Consider the following 20,313-nt stretch of genomic DNA (forward strand, 5'->3'; position numbering starts at 1 on the left):
CTGAAACAATTTGACCCACCTCAAGGTTCTGAAATAAGATTAAACCTGTATGTAAAAGAAGTGATTAAAGTTTCTGATATGCGTTTCTGTTTTTATTGATTGCTGATTTTGTTTTCTGACAAAGAAGAATGGTGGAAGAAGCAATTATCATCTCTGAAATGCATTGGCTGTTGTGCTTTTTGTTTCTTTCAAACCAGATTTTCTGCTCTTTCAACAGAACCCTTTTAAAGGGAAATCATATTTTGACTGGATATCTGTATACTGGAAAAGCGTGCCTGATTTTTTTTTAAACGAACCTGCACACAACAGTGCTCTGGTAAAGTCTATCATTAATATAGATTTGTCAATATTTGGGATTCTGGCCAAGAACACAGAATTACCAGATAAAATGGCTAAAGAATGCAAAAAAAATAAAACTAAATGATAATAATCTCTGTGTTCTTATTGTATGTGCAGGTTATAGTCAAAGTCTTGTAGGGTCAATCACCAAACTAGCGCTTTTAACATAATTTAAATTGTCTATTAAAATGATTCCATTATTTATTCTGTAATTAATTCTGCTTGATCAGTTTCAGTTACTGTACATCACTGTGGTCACTGCCTGCCTGAGAGAATATCTCTCCTGCTTTATGTATCTCACCTATTTCCACTCCTATGACCCTTTCCAAAGATTAAACGGCTTTGGAAGGTTCTTGTACATGAGAGTGCACGTATGGAAATTTGACGTTTGGAGTAATACCCAAAGAGAGATCCATTTATCCATTACAGGGTTGTGGGGGAGCCAGAGCCTATCCCAGCAAGCAACAGGTGCAAGGCAGGGCACACCCTGGATAGGACACCAGTTTATCGTATAGAAACACAAAGAGACAGTCTGGTATTCACAAATACACAACAAATCTATTAAAAGGACTGAGTGAAAAAAATTCCTAAAACAATTCAAATGCTGCCTGTTGAAGGAGAATAGTGTGGCCAGTGACTGTGTGCTGTTGGAAGGGGTAATTGGACTTTACACTCATTTAGCTACTGAAGGCTTTTATTGTTATTCATGCTTCTTCTATAGCACTTGCATTTTCAGGTTGACAAGCTTGTTCTAGTCGTTTTGTTCTAGTTTTGTTTTTACTCAATTACACTCTCTGGAGCAACCTGAAGAACAGGAGAGACCAAGTTGCAATGAAAGAACACTTACTCTTCAGTTTGGCAACTTCATTTTCGCTTTCAGGTGATTTGAAAGACGGCCTTCCTTTAAGAATACAGGAGGAAGTGACTCTCTGAAGTGTTTCATTGTCAAGACAGATATACAGACATGGGCATGCTGACTGAAGAGTGATGAAGAGTGATTTGTCACTATTAACAAACATTAAACGTTTTGTTTAATAAATATTAGACATGATTGTGTATTGTGTATATCAGAAACCTATATTAAATAACTTTTTATATAGTAGCTATTTATCTAATGAATTCCCTAAAGTATTTCTTACAGAACAAACTGATTAAAGGAAAGAAAGTTGTAAACAAATCCAACAAATCCAGAGATTTGAAAAAAAAAAGTTTAAATGGCTCCATACTCCAATTCAGTATTGAATTGAAATGTTTAAAATGATTTTGGTTTAGATCCTAAATACAAATCAAAGATCGATACGAAGAAAAAACGTTTTAATTAGAACCTGCTTTTGAAAAGTATATATCATTTGGGTAATTGATTTAGCTAAAACAAAATGAAGTACTGAGTAAAACCCCTCTTTCTACTCCATAAAATTCGCGTTTTAATTTATCTGAAAACCACAAACTGCGTGGCAAAAACCCACAGCGAACCCCGTGAGAAAACAAATTGCTGTGGGTCTGAAGACTGAACCCTGTGAAAAAGGTACAAAATGGAAGCGATTTCACCCGAAATTCCTTTACGCGATATTTAAAGGGAAGCTGCTTATATCGGGAGTGCGTGTTATCAGCAATCCGAGTGATCGTTCGCTCGGAGGCGTGGCGAGGAGGACGGAGCACAGAGTAAGAGGCGAAGCGCAGCTGGCGGATCCCAACTGCACCGATCGCTACTCGTATCGCCGGGGTGTCTCAGGCAGTGTTGATCTCTGGATATTCCTCGTTCGTTAAGGACGTTTTCCTCTGTTCTGTGTCGTGCCAGGGGACGCGGTCTCGTCCTTAAGGAGGTGGTCTGCTGTTTGAACGTAAGTGCGGAGCTGGAGAAGGCGATTCTGCATGTATCCATTAACTGTGTGTAACTGCACGCTGCCTTGGTTAACCATTGCTGTTAGCTTCTGGGGGTTTTTGCTTGCCTGAGCTTAGCGACGACGCTTTGAGCGTTTTCAGCGTCTGTTTCTGCAGCCCTGGCTCTCTCCATTCACTGCCTGTGTCGTCCTGCTCCTTATTTATAGCGTGTCCTCGGTGCTTTTGGCTATGCTGTTGTCGTCGTGTGGAAAAGGAGTGAACGTGTACTCTGACACTCGGCAGTGCCCCAGTCTTATCTGTCAGTGGTAGCCAGGGAAAGAGGGATCATTGGAAAGCCAGGAGCACGTTAGCAGCTTTCTGTGGGGAAACTGACTGGAGAGTTGCAGACTTTGTGTTGAGCCGGACTGAGCAACGACGTGAGCCTCTTAACTCTTAACTGTGGCCCCGATAGTGAGATAAGAGTGAATGAGCCTAGTGTACATAATGTACTGAGTTATGATGTGTGCTTGGCAATTATTTACGACCTTCAACTCTTGTGGTGTGTGCGTGTTTTTAAAGGAGAGGATTACGAGAGCTTCATTCCAAGCTGTGCAACCTTGCACAATTGTGAACTTTGGCACACTTTGGCCACTTTCCTGAATTCGAGTTAGGGTGTTGGGCTATTTTGTTGTAACTGTATTTGTATTTTAAATGTGGAACTGAAATGCACGTAGTGCAGTATCAAAATAATTCCTCACACCTTAGCTCTGTCCCTGGGCGAGAGTCCGGGTCACTGGAGAGTGGTTAGACTTGCGAAGTACTGTACAGTGTTAATAATACAGCACAGGGAGGTGATATCCAGTTTAACAGTGCTGAATAAAGTCTTAAGTTAGCTCTTTAAATTTAGTCTCCCTCCTCCCCTTGCGCACTAGCGGGCTTCCTCACGAATTTGTGGGCGTTTTCTGAATGACCCGGGGCTTCCCTGTGCGAAGCAGGTGCAGCCGTGTTTACAAGCGGGCCAGCAGTCCAGGTCTCACGCTGTGGCGAGGCGAGGTCACGAACCGCCAGCCTGCGGAGTCCGGATTGCTGCGCCGTGCGAGAGCAGGAGAGACAGGAGAGCGCTAGTGGAAAAAGCGCCTGGGCTCGGCTCAAGGCGTAGGAAACTGCAGTGTCGCTGCTTTGCACACTGAAGGCTGTAGAACGGTGATGAGATCGAGTGCGAGTGCAAAGATGTGTTTGGGTTCTCAGATTTGGGTAAATACGGTAAAGTCGTGTGACATGTAAAACATCATACACATTTGCCGCGGTGAATTTTCTTAAGGGTGGTTTTGACTTGGATTTTTGTGAGAAGTGAAAGTGGGGTTTTTTTTTTTTTGGGGGGGGGGGGTTCTACTTTGTTAGTCAGCATCACAGTCAACAGGCAGCTCGGGCATACCGGTGTAGTGATCTTGAACAGGGCAGCTGGCTGAGGATGCACTGTAAGTGGTATAACAATTTTACAACTGTAAAGTTCACAATTAACAAACAGATGGACCGAATATATCCATCGCATTGTAAATCACTTGCACAAGGCAGCCGTAATCTTAATAATCTGTAACAGGGAAACGTAACAGATTACATGCATGTGCCTTGGCTGATGTCAAGGTTGTGGTTAGAGAAAAGCCTGCTGACGGACTTGCTTTGTGTTTCTTTTAGTCTGGTCCCTTTAAGGCAACAGCTGGCTGCAGACGCCTGTGTACAGCAGCCTTGACAATGAGCTGTTGACACAGTCTGAAAATGCTTGGCTTGTTGTTCCAAAAGGGTCTGTGAGGGGGATCATCCCTTGTAAGACAGCGTAGCTGCTACAGAGTTTCAGGTGATGGTTTGTGTATGTGTTTGTGGAAAATGGTTTACCTCTATGCTTGTACTTTTACTGCCACTTTGTGATTTACGGAGAGCCTGGCTTGGAGGTGCTACTGTAAGTAAAACCATGCGTGCTATACAGCTGTTCTTCTGGAGTGCAGTAAGAAAACAGGGCTACTGTGGAGTCCAGGTTCGAAAAGCAAGTGAATTCTGCAACCTGTTCCTGATTTAGAGAAAATAAAGAACATTGCTGGGTGATATCTCACATGGCATCAGGTGCTTTTATCTTTTTTTTTGCAACCACATGTTTTCTATCACAATCATCTGGTCCTTGAGGTGTTATTCAAGTGCCCCTCAGGGGATTTTTTAAATGTTTTTGCCGTTCCTCGATTTAAGCTTTGTATTTGCACAAAAAGACATGTCGATGAGGTGTCCGTCTGCTAGTAAAGTACGGAATGCGTGAAGAACCTAAGATTTGATCGCACAGTCGCCCAGATCACGGCACACATGCAGACAAGACCCTGGGCTGTCAGTTAGATCCCTATCTGTGCTTCTCAAGCACAAGCCAGGTGTAGCTTATCAGCTCCTGAGATTCAACAGATCCAGGGTTTTGTTTTCCCTGAAGACTTTAGCTCTGCTATCTGATCCTGGTCTTCTGACCTGAGAGAGCTGCAAACTTCTTTTTTCCCTTTGGAAAAAGAGATGAGATTGGCGTACTGTTACAGCGCCGTGTCGTCCTCGCTGGGACACAGCAAACGTGCAGTTCTTCACGAGAAGACTCGTGCCATGATGGGGCGATGGAAAGGCGAGGGGGTTGATGAGAAAGACCCCCTACACACATGCACTGACGCAATGTGTCACTTGTAACCTCAAAGGTTAAGCAGGGACCCTGAGGGAGAAACTTACTGTATACTCGCTGATGGGAACTTTGCAAGCACATCCTTTTGTAAAAAGTGCAGCCTCCTTCATATTCCCAGTCCGACGCAATGCCATGGTGTGGGAAATGGCTTTTGCCCTGGATGCTGGCCAGAATTTTTTTTTGTCTTTGGTAACAGTTTGAAAGGGACCTTCGGCTCTGACATCGAAACCCTGTACAAATCTGGATTGACACAGATATTTCGACCATTGTAGCTCACATTGCATGCTCTGTTGTGTGTATTTACCGTATAAGTTCAGCCCAATATTTTCTGTAATATTATATTGTTTAAATTAGTGTCTAATATGATAAATCTATAGTAATATGATGTAGCATATTATGATAAGTAATATGAGTGTTCTTGTCCCAGTGAGCTAAGGATCTGCGCCTGTGGCTGGAAGGTTGCCGGTTCAAATCCCTGTCCAGCAGAGGAATCCTACTTCGTTGGGCCCCTGAGCAAGGCCCTTAACACCAGCTGCTCCAGGGGGGCTGTATAAATGGCTGACTCTGCGCTCTTAGCCCAAGCATCCCTCTCCCCATCTGTGTGCCAGCGTGTCTCATGGAGAGCAAGCTGGGGTATGCAAAAAGACAAATTCCTAATGCAAGAAATATGGCCAATCAAGTGATCTTATCTTGTCTTACGACTTGTGTTGGTGTTTTAAAAGATGATTTGCTAAAGTAAGTGGTGGCAGTTGCTGCTCATTCCAGTCTATCCCATAACACAATTCTGGCTTGAACAACAGCTTAACTGTATGATTAACTCTTGGTTAATCTGACTTCCTACTTTATAAGATTATTATCACAGCAGAGTTGTTTGTACAAAATGGCGCACAGGAATGTACAGCAAAGTCCAGCATTCAACTGCCAGCGCTTTAAAGAGAGTGTTGTCAAACACAGTTATAATTTTTTTTTTTTATCAGCTCCAGTTAGTTGCTTTTGGGATTTTACATTGCATGTGAGATTTCTGCAAACTCTAGCACATCCTTATGCTGCACTGATATTAGTTTGAAAATACTTTTGCTGAGGGATTAGGATGTCCAGGCACACTTTGAACCTCCCTCATGTGGCCAGTGAGTCCTAACATGTGAGGACATTCCAGTTTTTGCCCTTTGCTGAGCTAATGGAGCACTATTGACCCTCCTAGGCATTCCTTTGAAAGCCATTGATGACAGACCTGTTTGTGTTCTCTTTTTTAAATTTTTTTTTCTCCCAAGCCCCTGAAGACATTACAGAACTACATATATCTAAAAATCACTCCTGACACTTTGGTGAGCTCTTTCTACAGTACCTTTGAAAATAAGACGCTTCTTCACAAGTCTGAATTTAATATCTCTGTAAAGGCTATGCAAAAGAAAACTCTAGGCGAAAAGAATACTTTTTTTTTTGCATCTATCTGTAGACGAGGCTGAATGCAACCCAGATCCTAGAAGATACTAGTACATAATATATTCGCAATGTTAATTAACAGCCTGTTGGGTCCTTATCTCATGCAATACGTGTTCCTGGACTGCGAACCCTTGAGTTTTCCTGGCCAGTGTTTGAATGTCAAGCCTCAGTGTGATTTGTGGCCAGGAAAGAGCAAGAACAACTTGTTTTTTTCGGCCCCTGCGTCTGTCTAACAGAGATGGGGAGAAGTGCTGTGGAGATGAAGACGGGGAGGGCTGGATTGTATTGGGAGGACAAGCTGTTTTCTTCCCGCAGGACTGGAATTCCCAAAATATGAGCATGTTCACTCTCTGGCCTCAGCAGGGCTTCTCTTCCGACAGAGCCTGAGCTGAGATGGCTCCACATGAATTCCTTGCCTTGCCGATCCCATGGGCAGTTTCCGCAGCTGGGAAGGCAAATTCTTACACTTCCCCAAACCTTTGCTCGCCCAGAGTTTTCTTTAGCATGGGGAAGATTTGTTTTTGTGCTATTCTTCATGTATAAATTTAATACAACTTTAAAAATACAGGCTCCTAACTTAAAACTACTTAATGCAAGTTTGCTTTTACCCTCTAAAATCTTCTGACACCATCCAAACCTTTTAAACAGTCTTGCCTTTAGCTTGCTCCACTCAGTGGTTTGTTATTTTTTCTTAACGAGCAATGTGTGGTTCCCATTTTAAAATCATTTTCATTGAACCAGAACTCTGCGAGATCGACTAAGTTTGCTGAAAATGCCACATGAAACCTTTTGAAGTAAAAATTCATTTCAGGGCATGAAAATGAGTACGATATCAGGAGAGATGAACTGAGGTGTATTTAAGTATGTATATATAGGAAAATGGATAAAAGTAGTGTTATCCCATTTAATTAGCATTTGAAAAAGTTACAGTTCTACAAAGTCCATATTACTATACAAATATACAGTAGATAGAGTTTGGTGCCTTGCAATTTGGGTGATTCAGCTGGAGAAGAGAGCTAGTGTGGGATTCTTTTACAGAGGGAGTGACAACAATGGTTAGCTTTGGTAAACTTTGGTTTGACACGTGAAGACTAGGAACGTTGTTATGCATGTAAGCAGTGTCTCCCCATCATGAGGTGCTTGTGACTAACAGTGGTGACACTCTGTTGGAATGCTCTCTGCTGGCTTATGAGTTTCTTCATGAAAATGTAAAAGAAGGTTCCTCAGATCCGTCTGGAAACGAGCCATTACCATCTGTGTACCATTATTTCATAGTGGAAGCTGCACTCACACAGTTCTTTGTGTTTTAATTTCTTACGTCAATGAAAGAGTCTTGTTGAAAGTGCAGGTTGACATTTAATGGTTTTTTTGGTATGGCTGAAGTACATCTCATCTGTTGTGCTCAGAAAAACACTTCTTTTATAAGCATTGACAGTTGTCATATATCAAGACGAAAAGATCAGAGTTAATAAAACACATTTTTTCAATACGTTTTCAAGAATTTCTTCAGGTCTGAACCCCATTTTTTTTTCATCTTTCAGGCATCCAAAAGCTTTAGATTAAATGAAAAATAAATTGGTTCACCTACATTGCAAAATATGTCTGCAAGCTGTGGGAACTTTCCAGAATTTTAAGGAAGTGTGAAATAGTGTCCCACAAAAATGACACATGAAATGAGCTCTGGCCACTTTTGCGTAACTACAGCATGTGAGACACAGACTGAGTGCATCACTTGAGCTTTTAGACAGGATGAATGAACAAGACCCAAAACCACATTGAGGCATTTCAAAAGCCATGTAATTAACTGGTGTGATTTATTCTCTGAATGATTAAGTGTGAAATTTGTTGTGCAAGAGAGACAATCTTTAGTCGCGCAACTAGAACTTTGCAGCTCATGTTCCTTCAGCACATATGAACGCTTGAGAGTGACTGTGTTTTTGCACAAACGCATCTCTGTGGTCATGTTGTGTATAAGGTCCTGAATGTCTGGTGTTGATTTATGTTGGGGGCAGAGAGCAGGGAAGAAAAATGCCTTTCGGCAAGAAAATAATAGATCTGTGAAAACGCTTTATGAGGCAAGACTGCAGCACTTACAACCGTACTTTCTGCTACATGTCTTTAGGGTGCTTTATCACTGACTGAGCTACGGGGAGCTTGAGGATGAGGGTGTGGTAGATGGAAAATTTAGATATCCAGGTTCATGGTTTATATTAAATTGGAAACCTTTGTCACCCTACTGCAGAAGGGCGCTGCCCTTTTCACAGCTAAGTGCTGTTGTCTCCGCTTGGATCTCTGAAAGAAAGGGCCTAACAATAATGTCAAATCTCACCTCAGGCGTGTCTTCAGTCTAGCAGCGCCTCTGAGCCCTTGTAAAACTTGATAATGGCCTTGCCACCATGTAATCATCACCAAGTGAACCAGTGGCCTAATCCACTTGACATTTTAACCTTCCAGATACAAAACGAGCAGAATAACATGAAGGCCTACTGCCACAAAACAGGATGAAACATCTCCTCAGACATGGCCAGCTTGCATGACTATTCTCTACTCTCGCACAAAGGAAGGATGGGCTCTAGTAAGCACGTATAAGTTTCGGGGACAATGAAGAGGACTTTGATTACATCAGGCTTTGCAGGTGTTGGCGGTATGAGCCGTGTTACGACTATTTCTTGATTATGAATGAAACGCCACAGTGGGATTGTTCAGAAAAAAATTCCGACCTCTCCTCTGGATTGGCGATTTTGTTTTCAAGAGAGCTGGCCTCGGCGTGGCACGTCCTGTTCGTGAGATGCCAAGAAGGTGAGGGCTGAGGGGTGGATCTGATTACAGATAACACACGGTTGTGAAATCGGGGGCAACTGAAGGACGCTGCAAATTAATATCAGCCATACTGTCACGCTGGAAAGCTGAGCTCTCCTGCAACAGATAATTTCACATTGTCTCGCGTTCACATCAGCACTTACCTGCATGTAGAGCTCACGGCTCTCTGGGAAGTCTTGTTTCGGCTTGTTCGGCTGTACTGATGGCCTCCGCCGACGAGACGCACGGCACTCTCAATGGTAAACAGAGGGTTCAGGCATGTCAGGCGCCCTTTGAAATGTGTGTGCCTTACCGTGTGACGACACCGCTGTGACCAGCGGGCTGTGCGGTGGAGGTAAAGTAAGGCAGAAACCCATGGCGCTTTTGCTAAAGTGGACTTCATTCTAGACCAAGTTGTTTTGCTCAGTCAGGCTCATAGGCCCAGTTGCCAGTTTTGAGAGAGAAGTGGTTTTCAACGATAAAGCTGATCTTTTGAACAGCAAGCACCACAAATACTCTTAACAAAGCAACTTGTTAACTGAACGTTTCTAACAAGATAGAAACAAGCCTGCATTTTTCTTCTACGCTTGCTCCGCAAAATTGTCATCTGATATCGTAGACATTGTATTTAAGCTATTGAAATCAAGCCATTGGAAGTCCAAACCTTTTTACTTTATGGCAAAATTTGATCCCTGCTTTTATTCACAGCCTTGAACAGTGATTTATACGTGACATCGCTGGCACTGGGTTGAAAGGTGTAGACTTACTTTCATAAAAGACTGAGTGTGGCATGGACTGCATGGATAGACTTTCAAGACTTTCATTGTTGAATTTTTTGCCTAAAACCCTCAGTGGAGTTCAGGCAATGGAGTATGTTTGGCAGGACATATCTAGGGTGCTGTCACTTACAATTTCTAAAAAATCTCTCTATCTCAAAGCAAGAATCCATTCTGTGACTTACTTAAATGGCGAATTATTGACTGCTGAGATTTAGCAGAGAGTAATAAACACAATTTCTGTACATCTTCATGGGAACAAAGCCATTGGTTAAAAAGCATCAAAGAGATCAAGGTGATCAGTGGGTTTTGTAGTCATAGTGCCAAGGGTTTTGCATCTTCATCTGATTATGCATCCATCTCCCTTGTTTGATCTAGCCTGCCACATGGCCAGTTTCCTATCATGTGCTGTAGTGCCAGGATGATACAATACAGTGTGCGTTGCTAACGATAATGACATCTCGTTTATTTCTTCCTGTTTTGAAAAGAGATGAGCAACTATTGGAAGAGAGTCCAGAGACGGTACTGTTTAAGCTTTGCAAGGGAAAACATTGACGTAATCAGATGGGTTTTTTTCAGGCTAGATTAGAGAGAAAAAAAGCATTTGTTGACGTTTCAGTTCAGAGAACTGCATTTTGCATAACATTGCATATAAAAATTGCTTTGTTAGCAATATGAAATGATCCCATGGCTACAAGCTGATGATGAAGTGTAATTTTATTTTATCTTTTAAATGCTTGCCAAACGTTGCAGTATATCTTTAGCCCTACGATAGAGGCCTGTCACCATGCTGCTGAGCTGCGGAAGCAGAGTTAATTCTTCAGTCTGCTCCAACTTTGGCTCCAGAAATCATCAGTGTTTTTCCCCCATTGTAAGAGAGTGGACTCAGAGCAGATGAGTAACTTGAAAAGCCATGTCTCTTGTAATAAAGGCCTCTGGTGTTTTAAGGCCTTTAGAAAACTTACTATCTGTGCTTTTCTGTGTACTGTACTTCTATAAAAAACCAAAGTACAGATTAATCTCTGTGAGAAGCAGCCTGTTTTGAAAGCAATTGTGATTTAGTCCTAAATTACATGGTAAGCTGTAAATGCTGATGCTGCCGTAACCAATTAAGGTTGTTAATTGAAAATAACATAATCGCATGAAATCTTTGTTAAAGAGTGATTATCCTTACAAAGCTGTCATTGTGTTTGTTCTCTTTTTAAAGCTTTAATCTCAACCCTTTGTGTGCATGTTTCTAATGTTTCAAAGTAAGGTTTGTGAATGCTATCGGTCTAAAAGAATCCACCTTTGTTGCTGTTTTTATTACTTCATAAAAGTTGGTGATTGGAGAACTTTGAACTTAGATGGTTGAGAATGTCATTTCCTTAAGAGAGACACTGTAATAGAACTTGTTTCAAATTGCATTGTACTTTTTGTAGGTGGTGGGATTTCTGAGCTGCAGGCACTGTACAGAAAGGTTATATACATTAAGGTCAATTAAAGTTATAGCCGAAGAAGGAGATGATATAGCATATGAATTTTCCCTCCATGATCAATGTGTATATTAAAACTTTGGTTACATTTAGACACATTTCTTAATTACAACAATAGTCTTAATTATAAGCAGCGTTACTTAGCTGAGCCTATTTCTTTTCATGCCAGTGCTTTGTTAGTTTTTAGGTTTTAAGGCTTTTCTGCAAGTTCTCCATTTGATTCAGGGACATACTTTTTTTTCTACAAACTTAGTTATTTTTACGCCATCGGACTACTAATCTTGGAAGAAGAGAAGATAATGCCTTTGCTTCTGGCGCAGTACATCTGAACCTTAGTTCTTTTGGTTGAGAGAGACAAACAGCCCCGTTGTACTCCCCTATCTTCAGCCTGCAGCAGTGATGGATGTCCTCGGGAGGCTCCAAGGTACTCCCTGCATTTGTCTTGTGGGTCTCGTATTAAGGAATGCAATTTTTCATTCTTAGTCACTGGAAAACAATCACATTCAAAATCTGCTGTCATAAGAAGGGGATAGTAATGCTCAGAGACCATTCAGCCTCTTGTAATTATTCCTTTTATTAAGAGCTTAAGAAAAGATCTCCCAGCCCATGTAAACATGTATTTTCTTCTTCACAGATGTGTTTCTCTTGGGGAGCAGTGGTTTCATGGTTTTATCCTATTCTGAAAGCACACTCCAATCTCTCCAGTTTTCTAATAGGAACTTGTGTTTGATTTGGGCTGTAGATCTATGAGTCTCGGGATGACTGAACAATGCCTCCAGGGTTAATGAAATTCTGTTTCCAATATCCGCCGGAGAAGGCCTCCGTGCAGATGCCTGGATTCTGTCGACGGATGTGTCCAGTACTGGCTGCCTGTCTGTGAGCAGCAATGACAGAGAGGAAGAAAACAAGATAAGCAAAAAGTCTCTGCTTTTATAAACAAACTGTCGTCTCATCTTTGAGAGAGTAGGACTGTCTGAGAGCTCAGGGCCTGTCAGCCCCAGTGTGTGACTTAGCTCTCCTGCCATTCCAGGGGACCTGAAATCTTAATTAACTGAAGTGGGCATCCTGTAGCAGCACAGATTGAATGAGGAGGCAGGCCTTCAGAAATGGGGGACTTGCCTTTGGCAGATGAGCAATTTAGTGCAGAACAGCACATCCTGCACTTAAACTAATAAGTACAGCTGCAACCCGAAAACACTCTTGGCTTTCACAGAACATATCCAGCTTTGTTACCATGTAAGGACTAATCAGATCACTGCTGTAAACATGCGAGTGTGGCAGCTCATTTTCCAACAATTGAAAATCCTCAATTACAGCAACCAGGACTCAAAAATCTCTTCAGGTTTGTCGCTGGCAGTGTTTTCATGAACAGATAGACAATAGAACGCGCTTCTCAATGGAGAAGTGTCATATTCTCAAACAAGCTCATGAAATACTAAAAAAACTTTGTAAAGCTTAATGGAGATCTTAAAGAGTAATGTTATAATAACTGAAAGCTGAATTCCCTGGATTCGTCAGGTGGTAAGCTGGCCCTGTAGATAGCTGACACATGCCAAGTGTTGCAAGGAACCTGAGCTAGAGAATTCTGGAAATTAATTAAATTAATTAAAATATTTATTTTTTAACTGGGATGCTGATCTTGTGTTTTTTTTTGCGAGACAACTAGACTTCATGCAGCCAATTTTTTTTCAGTATTTTTTTACAATAAAATGAATTACCAGCTTCACGATTTGTTCAGATACTGAACATAAGCAAATCAATTAAATTGGTGTTCAGGTCAGATTTTTCTTTAGTTGTTGCTTGTCCTACCTCATCAGAGTTTATTACTTCACCTTTATTTAAGATTTCTTGAGTTAGGTGGCACAAAAGATACAACCCTGGAGTTAAACAGAAGACTCCACACATTGTTCCATTGGCCAGCCAGTTTGCAGTACAGGGCACCTTCAGAATTGCTTAGACACAGTCTCCCACTGTGCATAATTAGGCTTGACATTTTTTCTTAGATAGCAAACTTTTCAAGAGGCACTTACCTCTTAACGTCAATGCTGCATTGAGGTTTTAGATGACATTGCCCAGACCTCATATTAAAGAAGTCTTGTGCAGGCTGAAGTCAGGGAGGTCACTAATCTATTCGGTCAATGATGACGCAGCATACATTTAAATGTTCATTGAGAATGAGGTGATTCACAATAAAAAGAAGATCACCGGTCTATTTAACAAAGGGCAACAAGACTTGCGATGAATATTTACAGAGGCTGATTCCTGCAAATCCTGATGAATACAGGCAGAGATTAACTTAACTCGCGTGCAATTTGCCGAGGTACTACAGCATGTCATGATCACTATTTAATCTCGATTTAATTTTAAATCTCCAGAAGAAAAAAGTACACATTCATCAATTATACATGGGGCTTCAGTTTTCTTCGCATCGTGTCAGACCTGCTTCTCTGCTGCTTGTCATACTCCATATATTAGAAGAGAAGTACTGTTTTCATTTACATCCCAGTCTTTGCAGTGAGCCTTGACTGATTATCCACGTTTTCTAAAGCTTCATGAGCAAAAGTCCATCTGATTATGTCTCAGATATCGAAGACGACAAGAACCCAGCGGCTATACCTGTTCTCTGACAGTATCCTCATTCTTTTGAGCACAGAATCAATACTGACAGCAGAAATGTCCTGGAAACGGAGGACTCCTGAATGATGCTCAGGAAGGCAATGGCTTGGAATTCTAAACTGGAGTTGTGCTTGACTTGTAACTTGACTTACAGGAGGTTGTACGCATGCACTTGAAAAAAATATTTTGTGTTGGCTGTTGGGCTACTGTATATTATTTATTCTTCCACACTTTATTTTTGCAGGCTGTGCGTTATTGTATCTATGTTCCCTAGGCGATTGTAACTCTTAAAAAGCTGTTTTTAAAAATATCATCCATTTGCAGTTATCGTTATCCCCTGTACTCAGGCAGGCCTTTCTATCCATGTCGTTTCTGGCATCAGTACTGTTTTGTGATGAAGAGAATGAGGAAGCTGTCAGACAACAGGAACAGTGGATTGGTTCTCATTGGCTTATGACATTTTAAAACACACAGGTTATCAGTTAAGGATATCTAGTTAGACTTCATTTCCTAGAAAAATGTCATGTGTTGTAGGAGCCTTTCTTTTGTTCCTGGGTTAAATGTGAGAATGAGCTTTCACTCCATTGTCTTGCTCAATACTAGACAGGTGTCATAGGATGTTATTAAAAATTAAATGCAGTAGCTTCTAGTAGGAAAGTATTTAATTCAGCAAAGAAACACTCTATTAAGAATTTAGCTCTGTATTTAAGATGTTTAGTGTATGGCTGCAGTTTAACCCAGAATTGTTGTATCACCTCTGTCACATAATAGTCCTTTAGTGTTATATAACAGGTGAAAGGCTGAGGTTGAAAAAACAGATTCTCTGTGAAACAGCTTGTCTTGCACTGATGTGAATTTGCCAGTAGCACAGCCGGAATGTTTGGCCAGTGGGAGATCCATTGTATTAACAGCAGAGCTGAAAGACATCTGAGTTTGTCAGTAGTATTGCTAGCTGTGCCAGAACTTTCAGCGTGTGACTCTTTTCCGATTCCCTCTTCCAGGAGCTACTCACATTGTGTTATAAAGTATAACTGAATTCAGTTCTTATGTGACATCAAAGTGGATGCCAGCATGAATTACACAATTGCTTAATGGCAAGAGAAGCTGTATGCAGGGTTGTTATGCAAGCTTTAAAAAAAGAATTGCTGAAACATTAAGGTGCAGATTTCTTATTCGTAAATCTTGTGTAGTTCTTCTGTGTATGTTCCAAAATGCCAAAATGTTGGCCGTATTTACCAGCCCCTTGGGATTTTTGCAAAAAATAAGACTTCTTGACTTACATTACCTGCTTAAATGCCAATATCCGTGTACATATATATACAAGTTATACAGAATATTTTTCAGCTGTGAATGTCTTATTATAAATACTTTCCTGGTTAAATTCAGTGCCTGGAAATTAGAAAACCTGTCCTTCTATAAGACCAGACAACAAGTTTTAATCTCAGGAATGCACTATTTTGTGAAGTGCGAAATTTAAATAGAAGTCATTCGTGATAACTGTCATCTAGACTCTCTTTCAAAAATTACATCTGTTGTGGAAGTCACAATTTGCATAGATTTAAGTCTTTCCTGGTCTTTATCCGTCGACAGCAGGTTTGGAGTCAATACCGGCAGTAAAACAAGGGAAATCTGTTTGCTTACTGCAAAACAGTGGAAAGCCTCTCCAAGTTAGATCAGGTAGCAAAAAGTTAGAGTAAGTGTCAGGAAGCACTCATCTCTTCCAAGGAACATATAATCTTTTTCTTGCTTTGTTGCACTTTATTATGAAGTTATGTTCCTGAAAAAAGTCATAATGTATACCCTCCACGATCTACAGTATTTTGGTCATGTACAGTAAATTTGCAGTGAGGTCAGGGAAAATGTGTAATTGCAGCCAGCAGGGTGAAACCATGTAGATCACAAGCCCAGATTACGTGATCCTGGTGTCATCCTGGTGTCACCACTCCGGTGATGTGGCTTGTGGATCCTGACCAACTCGCGTGATGAATCACTTGGGCTTGTCACTGTACACCTGCCATGTGATACAACCTCATTTTTCAGTACCCATGCCCTCCAAACAACATTAACGCCCACGTGTGGCTGTTTCACACACAGAATGTGGTGCTTTCTCAGTGGGACCAAGCTTAACATCTTAAAAAGTAATTTACTGCTTGCCTGGGAAAACTGTGCTTAAATGTAAAAAAGTCCTGAGTACCTTCAACTTCTATTTTGAATGTACAGATACGTAAGACACTGCCTGCTATACTATTAGTAGCTTTTGTCTGAAACATAGGTCTGATTTCTTTTCTTGATAGTGTCACAGAGATGCAAGGTTTTCTAAACAGTGTTACCAAGGTGAAGCTGATAAACAGTGCAGTTAACTGTTCTGTTCCATGTCCCACACCTTATTTAATGTGATTTTAAATATTGCTTTCCTATCTGAAAGGTGGCCAGGTAGCTGGTGAGAATGTGTTGGTAGATAACAATAAGAATATTAACTGTATTATACCTGTGCGTACTTGCAGCCATAATTCTCCAGGGCTTGGCATACTCAGAGCATTGGGAAAAATGAAGGTTTCTGGTGCATCTTACTGACCATGAAGTATGTCGTGCAGTGCATGATTTGACTCCTCTCAATGTCCTGCGTTGCACTCTGTTGTCTCATTCTTTACTAGACTGGTGTCTGAATGAAACTAGAATGTGGTTTTTGGCCCAAGGATACTATTCTCGTAGTCTCCTTTTCTCTGTGCACAGCTTATACAGCAAAGTATTTTTATACTACTTTGCGGGAAAGGTTTGGAGGTTCATTTCATCGATAAAAGTTCTGTTGTGGACACTGCAGCTCCTAATAACTGAGATTCCCACTCAGTCGGGATTTTTGGTACCATTCACAGAACCCTTTGATTCCAGCTGTGGTCTGAAGGTGTATACTTTGAAGTTGAAAGTGTTGATGGTAATAAGGAGTAAGAAGAGGTTAATTCCATGCTGAAAAGTGAAAAACTTTCTTGTGTGTAAATTATGACTCTGTAGCTTTCTTCATTTGTCTACACATTGTGCTGTGGCTTTATTTTTTTCTACTTTTCAGTGTGAATGAACCTCTGCTTACTCCTTTGCAGCTCGTATGTGGACATAGCTCCCATACTACAAGTAGTCTTTGATAGTAAGGCACTTGTAAGAACCTGGAATTTACTTTAGATCTCAAAGGCTGGCATGTGTCATACCAAAACCCTTTTCTGTCAAACAGGAAGCAATGATTTCAGTAAACAGGGCATCTCATTACACCTCTTATGATACAGCTTCATTGGCTGAATAAATCTTCTTGTCCTGAATAAGATGCTGTAGTTTAAAAACAGCAACACTCAACGCTGTCACTTGAGATCCCCAGCTTTAATTTGTAAAGCAAATGATCTCTGAAGTGGCATATGGAAGCAATCACAGCAAAACTGCTCACCAAGGAATTTGCTTGAAAAGAAACGTCATTAATTATAGTAAACCAGTACACTCTGTCATTTTGGAGTTTCTCATGGAGCTGTGTGTGTGTGTGTGTGTGTGTGTGTGTGTGTGTGTGTGTGTGTGTGTGTGTGTGTGTGTGTGTGTGTGTGTGTGGGGGGGGGGTCCTGAGATATTTAGTTGTTTTCCAGTGTCCCATTAACTAATTAAATGAACAGAGAAAAAGTGTGTGACTTTGTGAAGTAGTACGGCCAACTGGACTTTCACATAAGGAAACAGATCGTTTGATACGTGTGTTGTGAAATGCTGCATTGCTAGGATAGAAACTCAATAAAAGTTTGCCCTTTGCTCTTTTTTTTTAGGAAACATAGCTGGGTTAACTGGTTATTTTGCTGAGGAAGCACACAGAGTAGAGGAATAAAACACAAATGATATCTTATCTCCTGCAGATTTCTGACTCACTATGAATTGTCTTTCTGTTTAAGTACTGTATATGGGATGGTACTGGTTACCTTTCTGACGCAATTCTCTGGTGGATCAAGTGCTGATTACCGAGATACGTTTTGTACAAGGTTATCACTGCTGTTTTCATGCCACTTGTTTTGAGTTTCATCTAATGATATCCAAAGAAAGGAATTGTTTAGAAGGCTCTCTTGTATGAGAGATACCTTGGTCACCAGACTGTGTGTGAGTAGTAAGAGGCCGAGGCGTTGAGTCTCAGGAAACAAGCGCAATCTCTCACTAGCCCATATATTTGAATCCCCCACAAATCACCTGCTGGACCTTTGAAGGCTGAAAGAACTGCTTGAGTAGGGCATGTTTGTATTGCAAAGGGCTCTAGGATATCTGCATCCCAATCTTAGCCCGTTGTTCTGGATCACCCTCAGAGGAGTTTGTAATGAAGATGGTTGTATGTGGGACTGGAGTGCACATTTCCCCCCCTCGTTAGTAGGATTTAAATTTCGAGGATTTTTGTGGCTATTAAGAACCTGACAGAAGTCTCATCTCGTGCTTTCGGCGCCGAACACACATTGCTTGTCCTTGGCGTGGATTCTTCTGACTGGGAGTTCCTGACATGTTGGCCAGTGTGGTGTGAGAAATCTGGTAACTCAGAGCGCATCAGGTAGGTATTAACACAACAGTGATAAGGACTCGCAGTGTGTCTCCCAACACTCTCATCTGTGTTTTACAAGGAATTTAATAGCATGTTTGTCGTGTCATGTCCAACAGCTGAGGAACTGTTCTCTTAATACTAGGTTAGAACAAAGAGGTTACAGTACAAAACCCAGGAATTATTATGAGAAGATGGGAAGAGATTTATAGGGGATGGATGACGTACAAACTCTTAGAATACAGGAGCCAGAGTGCATTTATTAACATAAAATATAGTATGGCTTTTGGAGCAATTAGGGTGTGGAAGACTTACTGTGATACAAGAACACACAACTGAGCCATGTATTAGGAATGTGCTACTAAGAATCTTATTTGTTCCTTTCTTCCCAAGGGTATTTTTGCCATTGTAATCTTATAAAGGGAGGGAATTTATTTGTGTGCTTACTAAAACCCAGGGTACACTGTAATACTACCCCTCCTATGAGGGTGCAGAAAACATGTTAAAGAAGCAAAAGCCAAGGTGCATGTTTGAAAACGGCCGTTTCACTAGCTGTGAAAATCTTAGGAGGTAAGCCTCATCAAGAGACATAATCCAATGAAAACTGTTGGTCAGTGTGTACAGAAAGGCATTCTCTAAATGTACTCCGTTTTCATTATGCGTTTAAAACAGCTTCTTCCTACTATTAGGGCGATCATACTACTTTGATGCTCCATAACGTGGTCAAATACACTGAAAAGATGCAAATGCTCATACAGTTAAAATGTAATAACTGTAAAGCATTGAGGGCTCACTGGGGCATGTGACTGCTGACACTGCAGCCTGTAGAATGGTAAATGTGTTTCTGGAGGTGGATTCACTACAGCGTACCTCAGAGCTCCAGAAGAATTTCAGTCCTTTGCAGAATTACTGTGGCTGGCCCTCCCCTCTCACTTGTTCTGTTTCTTTGGTTTTCTTCTGATCTCGTAAAACCATTTACAGGCTGTTAGTGTTTCTTTGCTTTGCAGGACAGAAACACATTAATTCCAAACTCTTAGTTTCTTGGCTGATTTACAGTGTGCTTTTCCAGCCGATCATTTAACGGCCTTGCACTGATGAGCCTGAAATGAAAATCATCACCCTCAGAAACACATTAGCCATGTTTCAGCTGTTTCAGCTCTGCGCCTAGGCTCCTGCGAACATATTGTGGTACCCAGTTTATTTTTGTCCCAGGGTTGAATCATTCAGCAAGCCTTACATGCCTGCCGTTCTCTTCTCCTGGCTGGGCTGTGCAGCGCGATTCTTCAGATGACTGTGTGAGTGAGTGGCTGAGTTATGCTGGCTTGGTGGAAATCGGCTCTGTCAGGGCTGACTCCTGGCCATGATTTGTTAGTTTTAGAGAGCCTCTCATGCGTTTGGGATAAACTCTGGAGAACCGGCTTCTAAGAAATGCATTTCCGTGAAATCACATCATGACAAAATAAACTTAGAGCTCTGCTTCCTTCAGGGGGTTGAGTTTCTGAGGACACTGTTCTTTCGTCAAAAAAATGTTGCTTGGCTTTTATCCATATGTCATAGCACTTAATCTAAAACTCAAGATAAAACTTAACTTAGTTAACGGAACCATGCTTTATTAAAGCAGACAGACGTCAGAGCTGGTTGTTTTGGTTTCAGCCTGAGAAGATTCTCGAGTAAGTACCGTCTTCCTTACTTCCTTTATGTCCTGTCTAATCAGAACATAAAACTGATCTTTTTTTTTTTACACTTGATCTTATAATCTTGACTACGGCAAAAGTCCCCAGGGAGGCACTCCAGAGATGTAAC

At 41.2% G+C, this 20,313-nt stretch overlaps 1 protein-coding gene across 2 annotated transcripts in view; it reads left to right on the plus strand.

Moving 5' to 3' along the window:
* Positions 1-1,998: 1,998 nt before the first annotated feature.
* The window catches only part of LOC148831445 (semaphorin-4B-like), a 60,843-nt gene continuing 42,528 nt past the window's right edge, over positions 1,999-20,313 (plus strand). For both annotated transcript variants that reach the window (XM_088921297.1, XM_088921298.1), the window contains exon 1: positions 1,999-2,180. The gene's annotated coding sequence lies outside the window, so the exon portion shown is untranslated. The remainder of the gene's footprint in view (positions 2,181-20,313) is intronic.

This window comes from Atractosteus spatula, chromosome 7 (genome assembly GCF_055471065.1).
Source record: "Atractosteus spatula isolate fAtrSpa1 chromosome 7, fAtrSpa1.hap1, whole genome shotgun sequence".
NCBI lineage: Eukaryota > Metazoa > Chordata > Actinopteri > Semionotiformes > Lepisosteidae > Atractosteus > Atractosteus spatula.